The 24403-nt window shown below is 38.1% G+C and overlaps 1 protein-coding gene across 9 annotated transcripts in view; it reads right to left on the reverse strand.

Annotated features, from left to right (window-relative positions):
* The window catches only part of FANCC (FA complementation group C), a 265345-nt gene that overhangs the window by 223977 nt on the left and 16965 nt on the right, over nt 1-24403 (reverse strand). For 4 of the 9 annotated variants that reach the window (XM_045043621.1, XM_045043627.1, XM_045043620.1 and 1 more), the window contains exons 2-3: nt 16237-16297; nt 4479-4614 (exon numbers count right to left, since the gene is read on the reverse strand). The exons of 1 other annotated variant lie outside the window; for it this stretch is intronic. The gene's annotated coding sequence lies outside the window, so the exon portion shown is untranslated. The remainder of the gene's footprint in view (nt 1-4478; nt 4615-16236; nt 16298-24403) is intronic. 4 more of the 9 variants (XM_003995467.4, XM_045043622.1, XM_045043623.1 and 1 more) reach the window with 1 other exon arrangement.

The following is a 24403-nucleotide window of genomic DNA, read 5'->3' on the forward strand; positions in this document are numbered from 1 at the left end:
TCTATGATTTTCCTTATTTGAGTTCTATTTTTCTTGGTAACTCTAGCATAGAGTTTGGCAATTTTGTTTATCTTCTCAGAAAACGAACTGTTAGTTTCATTGAACTTTTCTGGGTTTTTTTTTTTTTTTTGTCTCTATTTCATTTTTCACTCTGATCTTTATTTAATTTCCTTTCTTCTAGTAATTTTGGGTTTTGTTCTTCTCTTTGGCATAAAGTTGAGATTTTTCTTGTTTAAAAAAATTTTTTAATGTTTATTTAGTTTTGAGAGAGGGAGAGGGAGAGGGAGAGGGAGAGGGAGAGGGAGAGGGAGAGGGAGAGGGAGAGGGAAAGGGAGAGGGAAAGGGAGAGGGAGAGGGAGAGAGAACACGCAAACTGGAGAGGGGCAGAGAGAGAGGGAGACAGAGGATCTGCACTATCAGCTCAGAGCCCCATGTGTGGCTTGAGCTAAAAAACTGTGAGATCATGACCTGAGCCAAAGTCGGATATTTAACCGACTGAGCCACCCAGGTACCATGAGATTTTTCTTGTTTCTTGAGGTAGGCCTGTTATTGCTGCTAACTTCCCTCTTAGAATCACATTTGTTGTATTCCATAGATAACATATTTGTTTTCATTTTTGTCATATTTGTTATGTCATATTTCTATTTTCATTTGTCTCTAGGCATTTTTTACTTTTCCTTTGATTTCTTCAGTGACCCATTGGTTGTTGAGTAGTGTGTTGTTTAATATCCATGTTTTTTGGTTTTTCCCATTTTTTGCTTGTAATTCCAGTTTCATACCATTGTGATCAGGAAAGATACTTGATATGATTTCAGTTTTCTTGAATTTATTGAGACTTGTTTGTGGCCCAAAATGTGATCTGTCTGGCAGAATGTTTCACATTCATTTGAGAAGAATGTGTATTTTGTTGCTTTGGATGGATTGTTCTAAATATATCTCATAAGTCCGTCTGGTCTAATATGTTGTTTAAGGCCCACTTTTCCATATTGATTTTTTTTTTTTGTCTGAATGATCTATCCATCAATAAACGCAGGGTATTAAGGTCTTCTCTGTTGCTTTCAGTTCCTCCTGTTAGGTCTGTTAATATACACTTCCTATTTTTAGGTGCATCCCTGCTGGGTACATGTGTAAGTATTGTGTCTTCTTGCTGGATTGATCTCTTTATCACTAAGTAATGCCCTCCTTTTTCTTTTACTACAATATTTGTTTCAAAGTCTATTTTGTGGGGCCACCTGGGTAGCTCAGTTGGTTAAGCAGCTGACTCTTGGTTTTGGCTCAGGTCGTGATCTTGCAGTTCCAGGAGTTTGAGCTCCACACTGGGCTCCTTGCTGATGGTGTGGAGCCTGCTTGGGATTCTCTTTTTCAAAATAAATAAATAAACTTTAAAAAAATAGTCTATTTTGTCTGATGTGATTATAGCTCTCTTTCAGTTTTACTTGCACTGAATATTTTTTCCTATCCCTTCACTTTCAGTCTATGTTTGTTCCTACTTCTGATGTGAGTCTCTTACAGGTGGCATATGGTGGATCTTTTTTTTAATCCATTCAGCCTTTCTAATGTCTTTTGATTAGTGAATTTAGTCCATTTACTTTTATTAGTAAGCATGTACTTATTACTATTTTGTTAATTGTTTTCTGGCCTTTTTAAAAAAAATTCCTCTCTGTTCCCTTTCTTCTTTTCTTTGTGTTTTGATGGCTTTGATGTTATGTTTAGATTCCTTTCTCATTTTTCTTTTTGTATTTACTTTAAATTTTTTTCCTGTGGTTACTCTGAGGTTCACTTAAAATAGCCTGTGTAAATAACAGTCTATTTTAAGTTGATGGCAATGTAATTTTATTATTTATTTATTTATTTATTTATTTATTTATTTATTTATTTTATATTTTAACTTGTTTTATTTTTTATTTTTTTAAATTTATATCCAAATTAGTTAGCATCTAGTGCAACAATGATTTCAGGAGTAGATTCCTTAGTGCCCCTCACGCATTTAGCCCATCCCCCCCTCCCAACCCCTCCTGTAACCTTCAGTTTGTTCTCCATATTTATGAGTCTCTTCTGTTTTGTCCCCTTCCCTGTTTTTATATTATTTTGTTTCCCTTCCCTTCATCTGTTTTGTCTCTTAAAGTCCTCATATGAGTGAAGTCATATGGTTTTTGTCTTTCTCTGACTAATTTCATTTAGCATAATACCCTCCAGTTCCATCCACGTAGTTGCAAATGGCAAGATTTCATTCTTTTTGATTGCCCAGTAATACTCCATTGTATATATATACCACATTTTCTTTGTCCATTCATCCATCGATGGACATTTGGGCTCTTTCCATACTTTGGCTATTGTTGATAGTGCTGCTATAAACATGGCGGTGCATGTGTCCCTTCAAAACAGCACACCTGTATCCCTTGAATAAATGCCTAGTAGTGCAATTGCTGGGTCCTAGGGTACTTCTATTTTTAGTTTTTTTAAGGAACCTCCATACTGTTTTCCAGAGTGGCTGCACCAGCTTGCATTCCCACCAACAATGCAAAAGAGATCCTCTTTCTCCGCATCCTCGCCAACATCTGTTGTTGCCTGAGTTGTTCATGTTAGCCATTTTGACAGGTATAAGGTGGTGTCTCATTGTGGTTTTGATTTGTACTTCCTTGATGATGACTGATGTGGAGCATTTTCTCATGTGGAGAAGTGTCTGCTCATGTCTTTTGCCCATTTCTTCACTGGATTATTTGTTTTCTGGGTGTTGAGTTGATAAGTTCTTGGCAGATTTTGGATACTAACCCTTTATCTGATATGTCATTTGCAAATATCTTCTCCCATTCTGTCGGTTGCCTTTTAGTTTTGCTGATTGTTTGCTTCGCTGTGCAGAAGCGTTTTATTTTGATGAGGTCCCAGTAGTTTATTTTTGCTCTTGTTTCCCTTGCCTCCGGAGACGTGTTGAGTAAGAAGTTGCTGCGGCCAAGATCAAAGAGGTTTTTGCCTGCTTTCTCCTCGAGGATTTTAATGGCTTCTTGTCGTACACTTAGGTCTTTCATCCATTTTGAGTTTATTTTTGTGTATGGTGTAAGAAAGAGGTCCAGGATCATTCTTCTGCATGTCGCTGTCCAGTTTTTCCAGCACCACTTGCTGAAGAGACTGTCTTTATTCCATTGGATATTCTTTCCTGCTTTGTCAAAGATTAGTTGGCCATAAGTTTTGGGTCCATTTCTGGGTTCTCTATTCTGTTCCATTGATCTGAGTGTCTGTTCTTGTGCCAGTACCATACTGTCTTGATGATTACAGCTTTGCAGTATAGCTTGAAGTCTGGGATTGTGATGCCTCCTGCTTTGGTTTTCTTTGTCAAGATTGCTTTGGCTATTTGGGGTCTTTCCTGACTCCATATCAATTTTAGGATTATTTGTTCTAGCTCTGTGAAGAATGCTGGTGTTATTTTGATAGGGATTGCACTGAATATGTAGATTGCTTTGGGTAGTATCAACATTTTAACAATATTCGTTCTTCCTATCCAGGAGCATGGAATCTTTTTTCCAATTTTTTGTGTCTTCTTCAATTTCTTTCATAAGCTTTCTGTAGCTTTCAGTGTATAGATTTTTCACCTCTTTGGTTAGATTTGGTTATATTCCTAGGTTATATTATGGTTTTTGGTGCAATTGTAAGTGGGATCGATTCCTTGATTTCTCTTTCTGTGGCTTCATTCCTGGTGTATAGGAATGCAACTGATTTCCGTGCATTGATTTTATATCCTGCAACTTTGCTGAATTCATGAATCAGTTCTAGCAGTTTTTTGGTGGAATCTTTTAGGTTTTCCATATAGAGTATCATGTCATCTGCGAAGAGTGAAAGTTTGACCTCCTCCTGGCCAGTATGGATGCCTTTTATTTCTTTGTGTTGTCTGATTGCAGAGGCTAAGACTTCCAATACTATGTTGAATAACAGTGGCGAGAGTGGACATCCCTGTCTTGTTCCTGACCTTAGGGGGAAAGCTCTCAGTTTTTCCCCATTGAGGATGATATTAGCATTGGGTCGTTCATATATGGCTTTTATGATCCCGAGGTATGATCCTTCTATCCCTACCTTCTTGAGGGTTTTTATCAAGAAAGGGTGCTGTATTTTGTCAAATGCTTTCTCTGCATCTATTGAGAGGATCATGTGGTTCTTGTCCTTTCTTTTATTGATGCATGTTCTAAACCTAAGTTTATTTACTTTGAGAGAGAGAGCAAGTGAGCAGGGAAGGGGCAGACAGAGAGGGAGAGAGAAGGAATCCCATGCAGCTCCATACTGTCAGTGCATGGGGCTGTAACTCACAAACTGTTCAACTGAAATCAACAATCGGATGCTTAACCGACTGAGCCACCCAGGCACCCCCACTCAGGCATTCTTAAAACTCCACTTCATTAATATATCACAAGTGATGAACATGTCAGTTAGCAACTTCTAATATTAGACTACTTCACTAGAGTTATGGACATCACACATAGCTTACTCACATTCTTCATCACTGTCTTTGTCTCCACCTTTGTTATCTGTGTGGAGCACATTTCCAGACTATAACATCTTCATCTTCTAGAATGCAAAAGGAAAATTGTCCCTAGCACTATGATGGGTTGATGCTTCACATTAAATCTGTGTTACAAAAAGAAAATCAAATCATGTTAAAATAATGAAATCAAACTGTACTCACATTAAAATTTATTTCAGGAACTGACAAGTACCTTCAATACTGGATATTTTGTATCTGTTATCCAGCCCTGACTTTCTACAGAAAGATATTTCCATAAAGAATAATGAAATTCTTCATATCCTCAGAGCACAAATGAATCACCTACCCAACTTCCACATTCTCCCACTCACTTGAGCAATTTTCACACTGGTTAGGGTACTCACTGAAACAGGTTCACCAACTTGATGACTATCATGGACTCACTCTCATTTTAGTTCACAACCACAACTTAATTAGACATCCTAGTCTTCAATTTACCCAAAACTTTACTGTTCACACCAAGAACCAACATTTCCTTAGATCTTAATGTTATTTCTTCTCTTTCATCAAAGGACTAGCAGTTGGCTTTATGAAACCATGAAAAAATGCTTTATTGTTTCATAAGAAGTAATGTATAAGCTCTGATTATGTGTATACAGCAAAGGTACCCCGAGAGGCAGACTCTGAGGGGTATGGTAGGCTTACTGACTATCTCAATGTCCCACGCCCACAAATCTGTCTTATCATACCTTCTACTCAAATATGAGACTTAGCAAAATCACAACTTAGTGTATGTCATCAATTTTTTAGATCAAAACTGCAAACCATCAAAACCGCACGAGGTAAATCTGAAAATATCAAGAGTCTGCTGTATATTAAAACCTCTCTATATTAATTCCTATTTAAAATGATACAACAATAAAAATATACTGATTTAATGTATGAGGAGGCTTCATTTCTAAGAAAATAACGAAGAGCCAGATGTCCTTTGGATGACAAAGATGGCTTTGGTAAAGTAAGTAGAAAAGAAAATCACATTTGAAAGAACTATTTGGGCTCCTGGGTGGCTCAGGTGGTTAAGCATTCAACTCTTGATTTCGGCTCAGGTCACAATCTCACCATTCATGGGTTTGACCCAGTGACAGGCTCTGCTCTGACAGCACGAAGCCTGTTGGGATTCTCTCTCCCTCTCTCTCTGCTCCTCCCCCCCCCCATCTCAAATATAAATACATAAATGTGAATGTGAATACTGGCATTCACGTTCAAGACATTCACAACTGGACTCAGATTGGCTGGCTCTCATTCACAGAATATCTTATAGTATGGTATATCACAAATATTTCAAAATTGTAATTAAGTTTAAAGAAAATTCATGGCTTTAGTGGTGGAGTGGAGAAATGTCTCATGACTCTAGTCAATCCTCTGGAAAACATTCCTGAAACCCCTTTCATTTCAAATAATAAAATTAGTCATATCAGTGAACTTAAACCATAAACTAAAGCTGCAGTATAAGAAGCATTCTATGGCACAGGACACTCAGCAGAGCACTTAACCTAAACTTGGGGTGTCAAGCAAGGTTTACAGGGAAAGAGACCTGAACCATATACAGGTGTTCAAACAGTAGGTAGAATGTTCCAAGCAGAGGGAAGAGCATTTGTAAAAGACTGAGGTAAGAGGACCTGTCTTCAGACAAAGCATAGATTAATAAGACATAACGCAGTTGTTTTACAGTCTTGCCAAAATCAGAGATTGCCCCCTTCTCTGGGAGACGCCTACACTGACTTCTTTTTTAATAATGAAAACAAACATTTTAGGGCATCTCAAGATAGAGACCAGCAGAAGGACTACTCTATTAATGCTTTTGTACTATGACCTCACCATTTTTATCCCTCTACTGGTGACATTCATTCCTTTGTTCCTTCCTTCTTTTCTTCCCAAGACTTTCAGGAATCCCATTCTCTTGGGCGAGAAATAATGTACCTTTCCTACAGTCAACCTCTGTTGGCCTGTTTGAAAACCTGCATCACAAGTAGCAGATGGTTAACTCTTTTATTACTTCTGGGGAAAAATGACAGGCTGTGGTGACATCTAATCACCTCCATTACTTTATCTGTCATGATCAGCAGATAGATTCTCCATAGTTTGTAATAAAAACAGCATATCAAGCATAACTTCTAGATGGAGACTTCTCAGAGGAATCTGCCAACCATTACAACTACCTGCTGCAATATGCATGATTTATCTTTAGGAAGAAGGGTGCACAGATCTGACAGGGGATTACTAAGGGACAATAGATCACAATAAAATTTCATGAATGGTGTTAGGGGGATTTCGGACTATAAAAGCAATTTTTTTTTTTTAACTTGAGAGATAGGGAGAGAGAGATTGCGAGCAAGGGAGAGGAGCAGAGAGAGAAAGAGAAAGAGAGAGAGAGAATCCGAAGCAGACCCTAACCTCAGCATGGAGCCTGATGAGGGACTCCATCCCACGACCCTGGGATCATGACCTGGGCTGAAATCAAGAGTTTGACATTCAACAGAGCCACCCAAGTGCCTGAAAAACAAATCTAACCAAGGTTGTCACCTTGCTCAGGTAAGCAGATGAATTTGAAAGGACCTTATAAGATGTGGTAAGGACACTGGATTTTCCTGTAAGAGTAATAGGAATGCTCCTGTAAGAGCAACTGAAGAATGTTTAGCACCAAAGTGATATAATCAGATTTGTGTTTTAGAAAGATCACACAGAAGCAGTGTAGAAAATGGGCTAGAAGGGGAAACAGAAAGACCTATCTTCTAGTTACCCAAGGCCTAGTTGAATGGCATGAAAAAATGGAGAAAAGTGCCTAGATATGAGAGACACTTATAAAAACATTTTTTAAATGTTTATTTATTTTTGAGAGGGAGAGACAGAGTGCAAGCGGGAGAGGGGCAGAGAGAGAGGGAGACCCAGAATCTGAAGCAGGCTCCAGACTCTGAGCTGTCCGCACAGAGCCCAATGTGGGGCTTGAACTCACAGACCACAAGATCATGACCTGAGTTGAAGTCAGACACTTAACCGACTGAGCCACCCAGGCACCCCAAGAAACACTTAAGATGTAGGGTAATGCGATATTTAGTGTCTGACTGAACACAGCAAAAAAAGTATAGGGAGGAGTTAAGGATGGTGCTCAGGTTTCTGATTAGAGAACTAGGTGTACAGTACCATCATGTACTGAAGGAGGGAACAGAGGAGTAAGGATTTGCTTGGATAGAAAGATGAGTTCAGTTTAGGACATATTGAGTACAAGATACTTGGGACCTCCAAACGAAAATGTCCAACAAGCAATGGGCTACAGGAGACAGATCTGAGCTAAAGACAAAGATGTGGGAACCATCCACACATAGAAAGTAATGAAAGCCATGGAAATGGATGACATAATCCAGGGATGATAAGAAAAAAAGACTAGGCAAAGGACAATAGGGATGTAAGAACTACGGAGGGTTTAATTGACCTGTAGACACTTAATTGAAGAAACAAGGAGGGGAGAGGGGGTTAATCATGGCAGTATTATGTTAAGGAGCAAAGTCTTAGACCCCGAGAGAACTCACGCTAGTTCTCCCAGGAAAAATTAGCAGACATGTGGTAGAGAACAGGAGGGGCGCCCACCCACTCTGTTCTTGGCTCTAGTTTCCAGGTTCAGTCTGCCACCTTTACAGTGACTACAGTCATCCAAAATAAATAAAAATCAGTAAAAATGAACTGGCAAATCATTGTTGTTCTAGTTTTCTTTTACTTAGTAGATTCAAAACTGATACCATCTGTGCAGTGTATGTTACTTAAATACAGGAATCATTCTTGTACCACTAATGCAATCCAAAACTGTATCAGGACAGCACAGACATAGTAATATCAGATGTAGTTTTAAGTTCTATAAAACAAAATGATTCTACATTTTGGATCCAGGTTTTAAAAGTACTATAGTATGTGTGGTTTTGTGTAAGATTCTAAACTATAGTCAAGTTCTTAAACTAGTTTTTTTCTACTCAGGTGCTGACAGGAAAAAATATAGTTTTAGTCTGACCTTACAGGCACACACCATTTACCCTACTTTTAACTTGATTTAAACCTTAAGGGTACTCTTGCAAAACAACAAAAATGTGCAGAACTGAGGTCAATTAATAACTAGTTTCTAAAATCTACTGAAGTTTTTGCTGGACAATATCAAAATTCCCAAAATTTGTAATGAGCTATAATAAAGCTTGAAGTTTTTCCAGTTTTAACTAGGATTTCCCCAAAGAAGAAAAATATGTTATTTTAAGAAATTCTGATTCATCTGTATATCTCTTTAAATGCTTCACTAACAATTATTCTATTGCTAGATATGTTACATATAATAAATAACAATATTCCAGCCACATTTTAAAAATAAAAAAAAGTAAAAACTTATGCAGTTCAGTACTAAAGTTGTTAGCTATATTTAATTGTCTTCTGAGTACAAAACCTTGTTTTCCAAGCCCCAGAATAGGTTCTTTCCTGTAGTCAATATTTAACCTTTCTTCAAATAAAAGTTAACAGTACAGCTCTATTTATCACCAACATAAAACATCTCTATATGCTGAAAACTTATCTGCTTCTGAAAGCCTTTCCGTTTTTCTCTATCAGCCATTCACAATGCATCTCCTAGTACAGTTTCTCCCTCACATGTTGGTTTACCTTTGCTGACATATTTTTCTTACACTTCCTACGTGGCCTGCTCCTCTCTCCCACAATGCATCCTGAACTCCTAGGAGGTAGGGACTTATCAGTCTTCTTTTTGTAAGACTGCATTCAAAAACCATTTGATATTAGTGGCTAGCTTACTCTATGGTCTCTCAAACACAAGGAATCAAATACTTTGTTTTGTATTAAATAATTCTCAGGTGGAGTATTTACCTCCACCTTCCTCACCTTACCCTCCCTGTCCCGAGCCAATGAAAAATCAGATTAGATTCAAGCAGAAGGAGAATCAGATTAGCATAAGTCTGATTTAAAAAAGAGAAGTCCAGGGGCACCTGGGTGGTTCCATCAGCTAAATGTCCAAGTTGGGCTCAGGTCATGATCTCGCAGTTTATGAGTTTGAGCCCTGCATTGGGCTCTGTGCTGACAGCTCAGAGCCTGGAGCCTGCTTTGAATTCTGTGTCTCCCTCTCTCTCTGCCCCTCCCCAGCTCATGCTCTGTCTCTGTCTCAAAGATAAATAAACATTAAAAAAAATTTTTTTAATAAAATAAATAAAATAGAGAAGTCTAAAGAGTCACAAAGGGGAAGATAAGAAAAAATGATCAAAGAAAAATGGCTAAAAGGAAAATTTGAGCCAAAGATAATAAAAAGGAATAAAATAATAATAAGGCAATAATATCAGACGATGACCAAGAAAAAGAAGCCTGTAAGAAATAAATTCAATCTCTCCCTTAAGTAGATCGCTAAACCACAGCTCACAGGACAACTAACAACTTTTAAATCCCAGGCCAGGGATGTGTGGTTATCCCACCCTGGTACTTGTTATGCCAAGTATTACTGCTGACTTGGGGTGCTCCGGAGTCAAGCGAAAGGACCACCATCATTTCCGTTCCCTGCCAAGAAACACATCAGTGACTGGGGGCTGGAGGGAGAGCCAGTGGCAAAGACAGCACAGCAGCAGGCCAAGGACTGCACAAAACAAGTCTGGTATTGAGGTTAAAATTAAATGAAATGGAAGAGAAATAAAGACAAGGGAGGATGAGAAGAACAAACACGGCATCAGACTGAGTTCTTTCTATATGCAGGGAAAAGCAAACATCTGGAATTATTTGGTGCTGAGTGCCACCAAATTTAAGACTTTGTTCCTGTCTTACAATTGTTTCTCACTAACCCCATACAAAGAAAAAACAGACCTAGAGGCTAAAATGAAGAAGAGTAGTTAAAGTGGGTATAACAATAACCATTTAAAAAACAAAATACATTTTTCAAGTAACAGAGCAGTTAACTACAAAATGACTATTCCTGACTGACTTAGAGATGTTCATCCTAACTTCCTAAGTCAAATGAGGAAGCTGCAGACAAATATGTATAATACATGATATGTGTCTGTATAAGCAGGGGAAAATGATTCCAAAATGGTATAATGAGTGATTCTTCTCCTTAAAAAAAAAAAAAAAGTTTCTCTGTTTTCAATGTAATTAAAATAAAAACAATGATCCCTTAAAATAAAAGGATAAATATCCCTTTCTAGGTCATTCAGTCTTTACCTGGAGTTAAATGTGTTTGGAATTTACAAAGAACCCCTTTTATAAAGAACACAGCTTTGAGAGAGCTATTTCCCACCCAGGGGGGAGATGGGGCCCCTGGCCAAGTGCAGCTGCATTATGGTGGAAAAAACACAAGCTGTGAAGACCAACGGAAAGGTTTGAATCCAGCATCTCTGTTTACTAGCTTGGTGACCCAGGGCAAATTATATGAAATTTCTGAATGCTGCCTTCACTTGGCTTCAGAAATTAAATAATACCTACCTCACAGCATTGTTGTGAGGATTCTCAAGAACAGCTCCCACAAACAACATGGACTGGTAGAATGGGGTACCATGGAGAATTAAGAGGCTTCTGACCATTATTTTACTTACTATCTCATGAAACAATCTGTTCCAAACAATGCCAGATCATTTGCAGCTTTCACTGACCTACCCTTGGCCTAGGATTCCTCAGACTAACCAGTGCTCACAGCAAATCAGCCTGGTTACTGATGCTTCCTGTTTATCACTTCCAGGGGAATAAAACAGGAAAACAGGTATCAGAGAACAAATGTGTGCTTATCCAAGTTCTTTGTCCTATGGATATATAAGCAAACCCATTAGGGATAGAAAACATCTCTTTTAAAGGCACATACTGCAGAAAAGTGACCAAATGAATAGCATGATAATCACAGATACTGTTATAGACTCTGCTTGACATACTGTGCTTTAGCCGAATTTGCACTGCAACTATTGTTCATTTCTTAGTGTTGTTTTAAAATCTTTCAGAAGCCCATCAAAAATCTTAGTAGTCAGAAGTATGCCTTGAACCTGGAAAAGCTCAGAACCACCAAGACAGAAAACAAAGAAGAGAGAATTGTTGTGAAGCAACAATCTAGAAAAGTGCTGCCAAGCAAGACTGTATGCAATGATGGTAATATTCTATCCATATCTATGTTATCCACTGAGATAGCCACTAGCCACATGTGGCTACTGAACACATGAAATGTGGCAGGTACAAGTGAAGGAATGAATTTTTTATTTTATTTTATTCCAATGAATTTAAATTTACAGAAGCAAATGTGGCTACTGACTATGATACTGGAAGGCACAGATCCAGAACCCTGGTTTAATAACTTATGCTAATTCAAAAAGGGTGGTATGGGGATGAGTTAGCTAAGTAAAAAGCAAACAGACAAAAAAAGTATCCAGCAAATCACCAAAAATCAACAGAAACAGAAACCCAGTGCCATGTTAATATTCTCCTGCTCCACACAGAGTTCACCTTGATAAAGCTGAGGTCCTCATCTGATCCCAATCTGCCTTACGCTGCTCAGGCTACCATAACAAAAACAGCGTGACAACACCGTTTATTTTCTTAGTTTTAGAAGCTGGCAAGCCCATGATCAAGGTTCTGGATGACTCGGCTCCTGGTGAGGTTTCTCTTCCTGGCTTGTGGATGGCCACCGTCTCTATATGCTCACGTGACCTCTTGTTTGTGCACATGCAGAGAAAGAGATCTCCCTTCCCCTTCCTTTAAAGCACTAATCCAGATTCTGACCCCACCCTTATGACCTCATTTAAGCTTAATTACTGCTTCTAAAGGCCTGATCTCCAAACACAGTCACATCAGGGCTTCAACATATGAATCGGCAGGAAATAGATGGAGGCAAAATTCAGTCCGTAGCATAACCTTCCACTCACCCATAATTACCTTTTTTATCATGAGTTCTAATATTCCATGGAATATATTTCTCACCCTGAATTCATAATCTTCTAGAAGGTTATTAGTCGTTTGCCTGCACTTACCACACCACCAGTTTACACCTGTGCAGGACTCTAACCCTGCCATCAGATACCTTTGCAATTTACCAAGGTTAAAACTTAACTTGGACCCTCAAAATGGCTTAACTCCTAAAATGACTGTGCAAAAAAGAATTAACACAGCAGGCCTAAAACTCATCTCCTCAGAAAGGGGTGTTTGTAACACTGGTACTCGGCTAGACTCTGGGAACTTGGATACTGGAAGAGTTCCCACCTCCCTAACTATTAAGAGGGACTCACAGTGCCTAAGCTGTACAGACAATGTGATTTATGCTGAACATCTACTTTCCTACTAAGGGTCTGGAATTTGGTACCTGCTAGGCAGAGGATGACTATGTGATCAGCCCCCAGTAAGAACCTTGGGCACTGATTCTCTCTAATGAGCTTCCCTGAGGGATGACATTATACACGTTGTCACAATTCTGCTGGAGGAAATATGTCCTGTGTGACTACAAAGGGAAAAGACTCTTTAGAAGCTTGTGCCTGGTTTCCTCCGGACTTCATCCCATGCATCTTTTCCCATCGCTGATCTTGCTTGGTGTCCTTTCCCTGTAATCAATCATAATCATGTGGACAACTACATGCTGAATTCTGTGAAGTCTTCCTAGTGAATCATCAAAGCTGGAGTAGTCTGGAAGACCTCTAACACTTCAATCAATGCACTTTCTTAACTCACATCACCAAACATCTATCCCTACTAAAAGAACTCCATATACCTATATTTTAATCTTCCCAGGTTCCACTCCAACCCATAATTCTTTCAGCCCTGGCCTTATCCAGTCCATTTTCTACAATTATCACAATCAGGCTAAGATGACCATCACCTCTCTATATATCAGGGCTTCTATAACTGGGGTGAATATTCTCTAAGAGATAGGGGTGGGGTTTTTTTAATATAAAACTGTTTGTTTCCTAAATCTTTTAGTAAAAATAGTGTTCCCAAGCACTTCTCCATGTTCAGCCTCATTTTACTTGATCTTTCTACAAGGGAAGAAGCTACAGAGCACTCTATCTGCCTGTAAACTTCTTCTTCCTCCAAATACCCATAAATGTTAGTGATCCAGGGGGTTCCATCTTCTGGCCTCTTTCATCTCACTTTCCACAAACCTTTCCATTTACTTTCTTTTTTTTTTTTTTTAATTTTTTTTTCAACGTTTTTTATTTATTTTGGGGACAGAGAGAGACAGAGCATGAACGGGGGAGGGGCAGAGAGAGAGGGAGACACAGAATCGGAAACAAGCTCCGAGCCATCAGTCCAGAGCCTGACGCGGGGCTCGAACTCACGGACTGCGAGATCGTGACCTGGCTGAAGTCAGACGCTTAACCGACTGCGCCACCCAGGCGCCCCTCCATTTACTTTCATAACATGAGCTTCTACTGATGATCCATCCACCTTTAAGTTCAGGTCTATCACCTGTCCTAAGCCCCAGAATCTTACTTCCAACCACTTAGAGGACAAATATATCTATGGAGCCTACCAATCACTCAGACTGATATTCTTCTTAACATGTGTGTTCAAAAAGATCATCTAGGTCTGTTTGCTTTACAGTTCAATTGATATGTCTACAGCTACTATATAACAGCAATCCTAAGTTCTAGAAGACTCTGAATTCTTTCTTTAATATGTCTTTTTGGTATTACAGCCTACCCTGTTCTTATTTAGTAGTTCACTATTATAGTAGAGCCTGGTGCAAAGCTATGCACAGACCAGATATTTAATAAATATTCATTCAATAAATATCATCATCCATCTATCAGACCTGCAGCAAACAGAATGGAACACCTTGCTGGTAACATGGCTGCATATAGAAATGTCACTACCGGTAATCCCAATTTATTAGTTATATATGAATTAGAATTTTCAAAACACAGTTTGGAATAACAAGCAAGCCATTTTAGGGAGAAAATATATATAGAAAACATATATTTAAGAAAAAAGAGAGGTGTTTGCTGGAGGAACGTCCAGATATAGATGGCCAGACTAATAAACACAGGTTTCAATCCTTCCTGAAACCCTATAAAGATGACAATAAAGAAATTTACTTTTCTTTTTCTTTCTTTCTTTTTTTTTTTAAGGCATAAACTTACATGGATGAGGAAAATAGAAAAGGAGAAAACAGTAATAGAATTTCACAAGCTAGAAAGCAGACAGACAAGTGGTGACTGACTTAATAGACTGGAAAAACAGAATCCCAGAGGGACAACAAGAAAGCTAAAACCAGCTCATTGTACATCCCATTTTATACTGCTGGACCACTAATAAGATCAGGAAATAAAGAAATCTGGGATATCTGGAAATAGGGATGAAGGAGACCAAAAATAAAGTCAACTGGTTTAAAGTCTATCTAAGAGGCAGTTAGATATCCACATTTCCACATCATTCCAACTCTTGGCAGTCCAGCCCCAACCTGACCAAAAAGAGGTGATTTATTTTCTGGAGATTATAAAACGCAGGGTCTCTGGACCAGGAGTCAATAGCCACAGTTGAGAGCAGAGCTACAATTCAACAAATGGGGGCAGTGAATGGGGTGGGGTAGAGGTACAGGGTTAGGAGTTACATAAAAACATGTAAACTGGGATACTGAATGCTGAAATCTGCCCCCTCCCCAAATTTCCTACCCCACTCAATCTTACAGTCGACAAGCAACTCTGATATGCCTACTGATATGTGAGAGTTCCCCAAAACTTGGCCAAACCTGACCATCTCAATGGGAATCTAAGTCAGTTAAGTGTCTCCCATGCACTCAGAATGAGATTTTTAGCTCCCTGTTGCAAATATAAGCATACAACCAAGGACATCTGAAGAAACCTCTAACATAAAAGAGGAAACCAAAAGATACAGATAAAAAGCAACATGGAAGTCACAAGGGGGGGGGTGGGGGGAAGCAAAGAGACTTTAAAATCTTTTTCCAAAAGTCTTAACGTTAACATTTTCAGAATACAGAATAAATAACACTATACCCATGACATAAGGACAGAATATTAACAAAAGAACATTCAGAGAATGATTCTGGAAATTAAACATACCATAGTAGAAATGAAAAACTCAATAGAAAAAAAAGAATTTAGGGGAGCCTGGGTGGCTCAGGCGGTTAAGTGTCTGGCTTCGGCCAAGTCATGATCTCATGGTTCATGAGTTCGAGCCCTGCGTCAGGCTCTGTGCTAACAGCTCAGAGCCTGGAGCCGGCTTCAGATTCTATGTCTCCCTCTCTCTCTGCCCCACCCCCCACCCCCCAACTGGCACACATGCATATGCACGCTCTCTCTTTAAAAAAAAGGAATACACATTAAAAAAAAATTGTTAAAAGAAAAGAAAGAATTTAAATTTGAAAAAATTTCTCATAAGTAGAGCAAAAAGACAATGTGAGAGAAAACAGGAGAAAGATAAGAAAATCAGAGGATCAGCCCTGGAGGTCAAATTCCAAACAAAGGAGCTCCAAAGAAAATGGAGGAGAGGATACAGTGAAAACAAATTTTCTCAGAACTAAAAGACAAGAGTCTCCAGATTTAAAGGGCAAACCAAGTACCCAATACATTGGATGAAAAGAACATCATAGCACACAAAATTGTAAAAACATTGGAAGGTAAATGGAAATGCAACAATGCCTTCACAATTTTGAAGGAAAATTGTTTCCAACATGGAATTCTATATTCATCAAACTATCAATCGTGACTAGAATAATGATACATTCAATAGGCAGTGACCAGTAAATAACTCACCTTTCACACACCATTTAAGAAGATACTAGAGGATATCCATCACCAAAAGCAGGGAATAAACCTAGAAAGAGAAACAAGAAGATGTGGTATCAGAGAAAGGATAGAAGAATAGATGATAATAAAGGAAAATCCTAGAATTACTGAGAAAAGTTTTAAAACAGGAAAAGAAGCTTTTGTATCTGCCCAGATTTCCTTCCCAAAATGCAGAATTTTATGTAAACGCTGAAAGAATTCAAAGAAACCTCCACAAACTCTTAAATTAAAAAGAAAAAAAAAAACAGGAAAGAAAAAAGAAAGGAGGAGACAAAAGCAACAGCAATCATTGAGGTATACACCAGTCTTCTATACTGATAGAAAAAGCCAGTTCTTCTGATCAGCTCTGAGCTTCCACAGTTACCAACTTTAGGTTACAACATGGTATTTGACAATGGTTGGCTTCAATTCTTCATATCAGAAAATGTTTAACAAAAATTGAAGAACTAGTGTAAATAAGGGAGAGTCAACTGCCTCCTCTTGATAAAAATGTTGCCTCTTTATAATCAAGGACTAAGGATAGTTTAGTAATAATCATTTAACTGTTCTATTACCCAAATTAGAGGCTTCCTCAACAGTCCAGTAGAGTAATTCAGTAAAGGCAAATGGAATTTTAAAACGCAGTCATCAATAAATAAGCAAACAAAAGCAAAACAATCACACACACTCCCAGAACTACTTGACCCAGTTCATTCAAAGAGCTTCCAGTGGACTCTTGTATACTCTTAAATTTGACACAAAAAAATCATACCAGATTTCATAAGAAATCAAAGCACAGAACGTAGCTCTAGAAAATACTATATTGCTCAACTGATACCCCACCAGTAACCGCACTTAAGTGGAAAATAAGGAGAAAAACAAATTAGAGCAGTGCAGATTTTGAAAACTTGTCCTACCGCAGTCTAGCTGAAAGACAAGACCACAAGAAACATGCTCAAAATCATTTAGAATAAAATTCTTCCCTTAAATACAGCATTCTAAATTGTCAAACTGATATAATTCTAAAATATCAACTCCTTCTACTTTTTTTAATTGACTAAGGCAATTGGATTCCATTAACAGCTAATTTTTGCCAAACTTAATTCTAACAAACTAATTTAAGAGACCTTAAATAAAGAATAAAATACTTATACCGTATTTTTGCATTCCTACAATTCAAAAGCAATAGGATCAAGTTTTTTCAGGGTGTGAATAAACATGCCACACTTCAGGTTAAAAACATATTCTATTCCAAAATTAGGAGTGAAAATAAAGCTCAAAAAGAAATGACGTCCCAGCCTTGAATTCAGTGGCATTAATATTAATGACAATCCCACTCATTTCAAAGGCATGTCCCAGAGTGTTTATATTATGAAAAATGGCTCTGGAATGTCATCTTCAGTAAATTTTAAATTGTTTAATCTGAGGTTTTGCTAGATTTGTAACAGCTGCACTTGTGTTTACAACTATAATAAGATCTTTACAGCATGGCACTCCTTTACACATTTTTTAGATCTGGTTGGTACAAACATGTTGTACTGATCAATGGAAATGAGTTTGGTATCTCTCTATAGCTACAAATTTAGTCAGAATAAAGTTTTGTTTTGGATTAACATTGTACAACAAATGCATCATAGACCTTAAGAAGTTTTATGGTATTGGTTACAGAAGGATAGGACAGAAACTTCCATTCATATACAAACATTTAGAAAATGATTCAATTTGTGTTTGTGGAATTCAAATTTTGTTTGGGGAGAAAATATGCATATCAAACACACTGTGGATTTAATTTACTTGCTGGCATTCACAGGGTCTCAGGGCAAGTTACCAAGCAGAAACTGGTTGGGCAGTATTCAAAAAACTACATTTCTTCTAATACCTTTATTTACACAGTAGAAAGATGCAACAAAAAAAGTCTGCCAAAGACTTGGCTCAAGAATATTCCAATAGGGAGCATCAGCAATCCTTGGCCATGGGGCTGCCGATGCAATGAGAAGAGCACCAGACCAGAGTCAGTTTCTGGGGGTAATGATCAACAGCTTTGCCACTAACCTCAGTTTCCTTCTCTGTAAACATTTCAAAGAGAAGTTATTATTGAAGGTGAATGTTTTCTGCTAAAATAAGTTGAGTATGGGTAACCAGAAATGCTCGGCTCCTTTAGAAACTGAAAAGGTTATCATGCTGTAATAACTAAGACATATTCAAAAATTACAAAAACAGAAGTAACCCCAGAAGTTCTTCAGCACTATCCTCTTTTTGGGCCATCTCTCAGGAACTTCTAATCCTGGTCCAAATTAATTTTTTTGAAAAGCCTCCACTCTATTTTTCTTCTTTTTTTAATGCTTCTCTTACCTTGGCACATGTGGTTACTATCAGAATCAAATACAATCTGTATGAGAATAATTTGGAAAGTGCAAAACACATTGAACAGGGCTTATGACCAAAGTACTACTACAAATGAACCAAGAAACCAAAAGAAATTAAAAAAAAAATCCATGCTTATAAAATCAATTAATTTTTTTTAAAACCAATAGGGCAAAAGCTCTGATTTCTGAAGGATATATAGCATATTATTGTTCAGGAATAATAAAGTTTCTACAGTATGAACTTTGAACTTACCAGAGAACAAAGATTATTGTAGCAATTTCCACAAAAAGTATGATAAATTTGTTCAGAATTACCCATTTTCCCCCCCTAGGTATTACTTTGACAACTGAATGCATTTCAAAATGATTCAAGTGTTACTAAATTACTTCAGACAAAGGTCATAAATTAAAATAACCAAAATGGGTAAGTTAAATGAGTAAAGCAATCAGATGGGCTTGAGGCTACTGGAAGACAAGAGCACCATCCAAAGAAGATAGCCAGAACTTAGCTCCTACCAGCTGCTGCCAAGAGAAGTCAGATGTAGTTGCCAGACTGCCTTAGTAGAAACCCAGAAAATACGGATTTTAAAGGTGAAATTGCTTAGTGTTTAAATGTTTGTAAATGACTCAAAAAATCTTAAACATCAAGCAAGCCACACAAAACTTAAATGCAAAGCAGATACGCTCTCTGCCTTATCATCTCCACCATGTTTTATATGGATTTACTTAAAATACCATTACAAGGTAGACACAAACTTTGGTGACTTTTTTATTATTATTATTATTATTATTATTATTATGAGCAGCATGTGCAAGAGAGGCAGAGGGAGAGAGAGAAAATCTCAAGCAGGCTCCATGCTCAGCACAGGACTTGACATGGTGCTCGATCCCACCACCTGGATCATGACCTGAGATGAAATCAACAGTCAGATGCTAAACTGACAGAGCCACCCAGGCACCCCTGGTGACTTTTTTTTTTAATGCTTCAATCATACTATGACTTATGTTAATATATTCCACAAGGTTCGCTTTTTTTTTCCTTGAAGTGAAATTGGTATGTAATGTTATATTAGCTTCAGGTATACAAGATGATTTGCTATTTGTATACACTACAAAGTGATCACCACAGTAAATCTAGCTACCATCCACCACCATAAAATTGCCCTGTTCACCCATTTCATCCACCCCACCACCGTCTTCCCCTCTAATAACCACCAATTTTCCATATCTATGAGGTTTTTGTTTCATTTTTTTGGATTCCATATATAAATGGAATCATGTACTTGTCTTTCTCTGACTGACTTATTTCACTTAGCATAATACCCTCAGATCCATCGATGTTGCTGCAAATGGCACAATTTCATTCTTTTTCATGGCCAAGTAGTATTCCATTGTATATATACCACATATTCTTTATTCATTTACCTATTGATGAATATTTTAGTTGTTTCCATATTTTGACTACTGTAAATAAGAACTACAATGAACACAGGGGTACAATATATTTCTGATAGTGTTTTCATTTTCTTCAGATAATAGATCATATCGCAGTTCTATTTCCAATTTTGTAAGGAACTTCCACACTATTTTCCTTACTGGATGCACCAATGTACATTCCCAACAGCAGTGCATAAGGGTTCTCTTTCTCCACATCCTCAAAAACTTTTTTTGATAGTAGCCATTCTAACAAGTATGAAGTAATATATCACTGTGGTTTTGATCTGCATTTCACTGATTAGTGATGTAGAACATCTTTTCACGTGCCTGCTGGTCTTCTTTGGAAATATGTCTATTCAGATACTCTACCCATTTTTTAATCAGAATGTATGGCTTTTTTGCTATTGACTTGCTTGAGTTATTTATTTTAAATGTTATCCCCTTATCAGATGGATGATTTGCAAATATTTTCTCCCATTCAGTAGACTGTCTTGTCATTTTGTTGATGGTTTTCTTTGCTGTGCAGAAGCTCTTTTAGTTTGATGTAGTCCCATTTGTTTATTTTTGTTTTTGAAATCAAATCCAAAAATTAAATGTTAAGACCAATGTCAAGGATCTTACCACCTATGTTTTCTTCTAGGAGTTTTATGGTTTCAGATCTTACATTCAAGTCTTTAAACTATTTTGAGTTCATTTTTATGTATGGTACAGGATAGGGGTCTAGTTTCATTCTTTTGCATGTGGCTGTCCATTTCCAAAACAATTTACTGAAAAGACTTACCCAGTTGCAACTCTTGGCTCCTTTTCAGAAATTAATTCACCATACATGTGTAAGTTTATATTCTATCCCATCAATGACTGATTTTATGCTAATAACATACTGTTTTAATTATTATAGCTTTGTAGTATAGTTTGAAATCAGAAAGCATGATACCTCTAACTTTGTTCTTCTAAGATTGATTTAGCTATTCAGGGTCTTTTGAGGCCCATACACATCTTTAAATTATTTGTTCTATTTCTGTGAAAAATGCCATGGAAATTTTGATAGGGACTGCACTAAATCTGTAGATTACTTTGGGTTGTATGAACACTTTTAACAATATTAATTCTTCCAATGCATGATCATGGAATATCTTCCCATTATTTGTATGTTCTTCAATTTCTTTCATTGATATCTTATAGTCTACATTGTACAGATATTTCACCTTATTGAATTTTTTCACAGGTATTTCTTTTATTTGCAATTGTAAATGGGATTTCTTCTTTCTGCTACTTCATTATTAGTGTATAAAAACAACAGATTTCTGCATTTTAATTTTGTACTGTGAAATATTACTGAATTCATTTACTGGTTCTAACAGTTTTTTTGGTGAACCTTTAGGGTTTTCTATACCGTGTCACAGCACCTGCAAACAGTGACATTTTACTTAACTCCTTTCCAACTTAGATGTCTTTTAGTTCTTTTTCTTGCCTAATTGCTGTGGCTATGACTTCTATTCTATGTTGAATAAAAGTGGCAAGAGTGGGAATCTTTGTCTTTGCTCCTGATCTTAGAGGAAAAACTTTCAGCTTTTCACTGTTGAGTATGATGTTAGCTGTGATTTTGTCATATATGGCATTATTCATGTTGAGGTACATACCACCTTCTATTCCCACTTTGTTGAGAGTTTATCATAAATGGACGCTGAATTTTGTCAAGTCCTTTTTCTGCATGTATTGAAATGATTATCTGATTTTTATCCTTCATTTTGTTAACATGGTGTATCAAATTGATTGACTTATGGCCACTGAACCACACTTGCACCCCTGGAATAAAGCTCCTTTGATCATGGTGTATGATCCTTTTTCAATTTGGTTTGCTAACATTTGTTGAGAATTTTTAATGTAAGTTCATCACAAATATTAACCTAGGATTTTCTTTTTATCTTGTTTTTGTCTGGTTTTAATATCAATGTAATGATGGCCTTATAAAATGAGTTTGGTCCTATTTCCACCAGAACTAAGCACTCTATGATCAGTAGACTTGGTGCATGTCGGCAGTGGGGGCTGTGTTGGTCCTCTGGGGCAGAGGCCAGCTGCACTGGCTCACACAGTCAGACTTGCCCTAGCAGGGTGCAGGGGGGTGGGGTTTGGTGTAAGAGGCTAGAGCCTCCACTGGGGGCACTATGTTGCTCACTGAAGTCCAGCTGCGCTGGTGCAGGAAGGGAAGATGGCATCACCCCACTCTCTTATCCTTAGGGAGGGTAGCTTGCACCTGCCACTGTTCAGGGAGTCCAGACAAGCAAATGATCTCTCCTTCTGTGTCCCAGACTTCCATCAGAACCCTGCCTGCCCTCAAGCCTTCTGTGCCTGAGCCACTGACACACACACAGCCACAGCTCTCCTGTGTTTTATCTCTGGTGTGCAGCCAGGATTCAAAACTCCAAATCTTAAAGGAGTTAAAGGCAGACTGCTGCCCCCCTCCAGAAGAGAGCCTTGCAGCACTGTGCTTAGCAGCATTCTGTCCCAGAAAAGTAGTCACACATCCACAGAGCTGCCTGGAGTTTACGGTGAATGACAACAGAAAGCTGCAACCAGATTATCTGCCCTCTACATGTGCCTCTGTCCCTTGCTGTTGAACGTCTGCTCAAAGGCACCAGCTGGGTCTTTAATCATTGGAGAGGATATACACCCTCTTCCAAATGCACTCTGGGAAGGGGAACATTCTCTCCCAGTGCAACCCAGGGGACCCCAACACCACGCTATCTACTGTCCACTCCCAGGGCTCTGCCCTTCTCCCGAGAAGCACAGCTGCCCACCCAGATTGACTTCAGCTAATGGTACAGACTTTCAAAACCTCCAAATTTGAGCTCCACCATTTGCAAAAACTTGTGATAGTTCCTCCTGATTCCCCAGTCAATGGTTTTGGGGGAGTGCTTCTCTTGTGTGAACCCAACATCCTGCTCTCTTCTCCCCTCTTCCTTTTCCTCTCCACAAAAAAGGCTCCCTCCCTTCTGCAGTACTGAGGCTTTTCTTTCTCCCAATTCAAGTCTCCATACCTGTACCTGCCAAGTTTTCTCCCTCAAAACATGCAGATTGTTCTCTTAATCCTTCAACCAACTTCCTAGATGTTCAAAATGATTTGATGTTGATCTAGCTATTTTCAATGGACGAGGCAAGCCCAGGGTCGCCCTATTACTCCACCATCTAACTCCTCCCCTCATGAGATTGGAAACATTTTTCCAAATCTTCAATTTTTTGAGTCTGAGAAGGACAGGTATTAAATCTACTCTGAATATTTGGTAATTCACCAGTAAAGCTATCTGGTCCTGGGCCTTTGTTGGGAGTGCTTTGTTTAGAGATTCAATCTCCTTACTAATAATACATTTATTCAGATTTTTAATTTTCTCATGATTCAGTCTTGGAAAATTATGTTGCTAGGAATTTATCCATTTCTTCTAGGTTGTCCAGGTTATTGGTACATAATTGTTCACAGCAGTCTTTTATGATCCTTTGTATTTCTGTGGTATTAACTGTAACTTCTCTTTCATTTCTGATTTTATCTATTTGAGCCCTCCATTTTTTCTTGGTGAGTCTAGCTAGGGTTTGGCGATTTGGTTTATCTTTTCAAAGAACTAGTTCTTGGGGCACCTGGGTAGCTCAGTCAAGTGTCCGACTCTTGATATCAGCTCAGGTTATGAACTCATGGTCATGGGATCAAGCTCCACGTTGTCAGGTTCCAGGCTGACAGTGTGAAGCCTGCTTGGGATTCTCTCTCTCCCTCTCTTTCTCTGCCCCTCCCCCATTTGCATGTGTGTGCACACTCTCTCAAACTTAAAAAAAAAAAAAAAAAAAAAAAAAAACCTAGGAGCACCTAGGTGGTTCAGTTGATTAAGCATCTGACTCTTGATCTTAGCTTAGGTCATGAACTCATGGTTCATGCGATCAAGCCCCTCATCAGGCTCTGTGCTGACAACACAAAGCCTGCTTGGGATTCTCTCTTTTTCTGTCTCTCTGTCCCTCCCCTCCTCACTCTTTCTCTCAATATAAATAAACTTTTAAAAAATGAACTCAAGTGGTTTAACTTGTCTTTAAAAAAAAAAGAACTAGTTCTTAGTCTCACTGATATTTTCTATTTTTTTCTTTAGTCTCTATTTCATTTATCTCTGCTCTGATCTTTATTATTTCATCCTTTCAACTAACTTTGGGTTTTGTTAGGGCTTAACTTTTACTCTTCTTTCTCAAATTCCTTTAAGTGATAAGTTAGATTGTTTGATATTTTTCTGTTTCTTGAGGTAGGCCTGTAAATAAGCTTCCCTTTTTAAACCGCTTTTGTGGAGCACCTGGGTGGCTCAGTCAGTTAAGCATCCACC

This window comes from Felis catus, chromosome D4 (assembly GCF_018350175.1).
Source record: "Felis catus isolate Fca126 chromosome D4, F.catus_Fca126_mat1.0, whole genome shotgun sequence".
Taxonomy (NCBI): Eukaryota; Metazoa; Chordata; class Mammalia; order Carnivora; family Felidae; genus Felis; species Felis catus.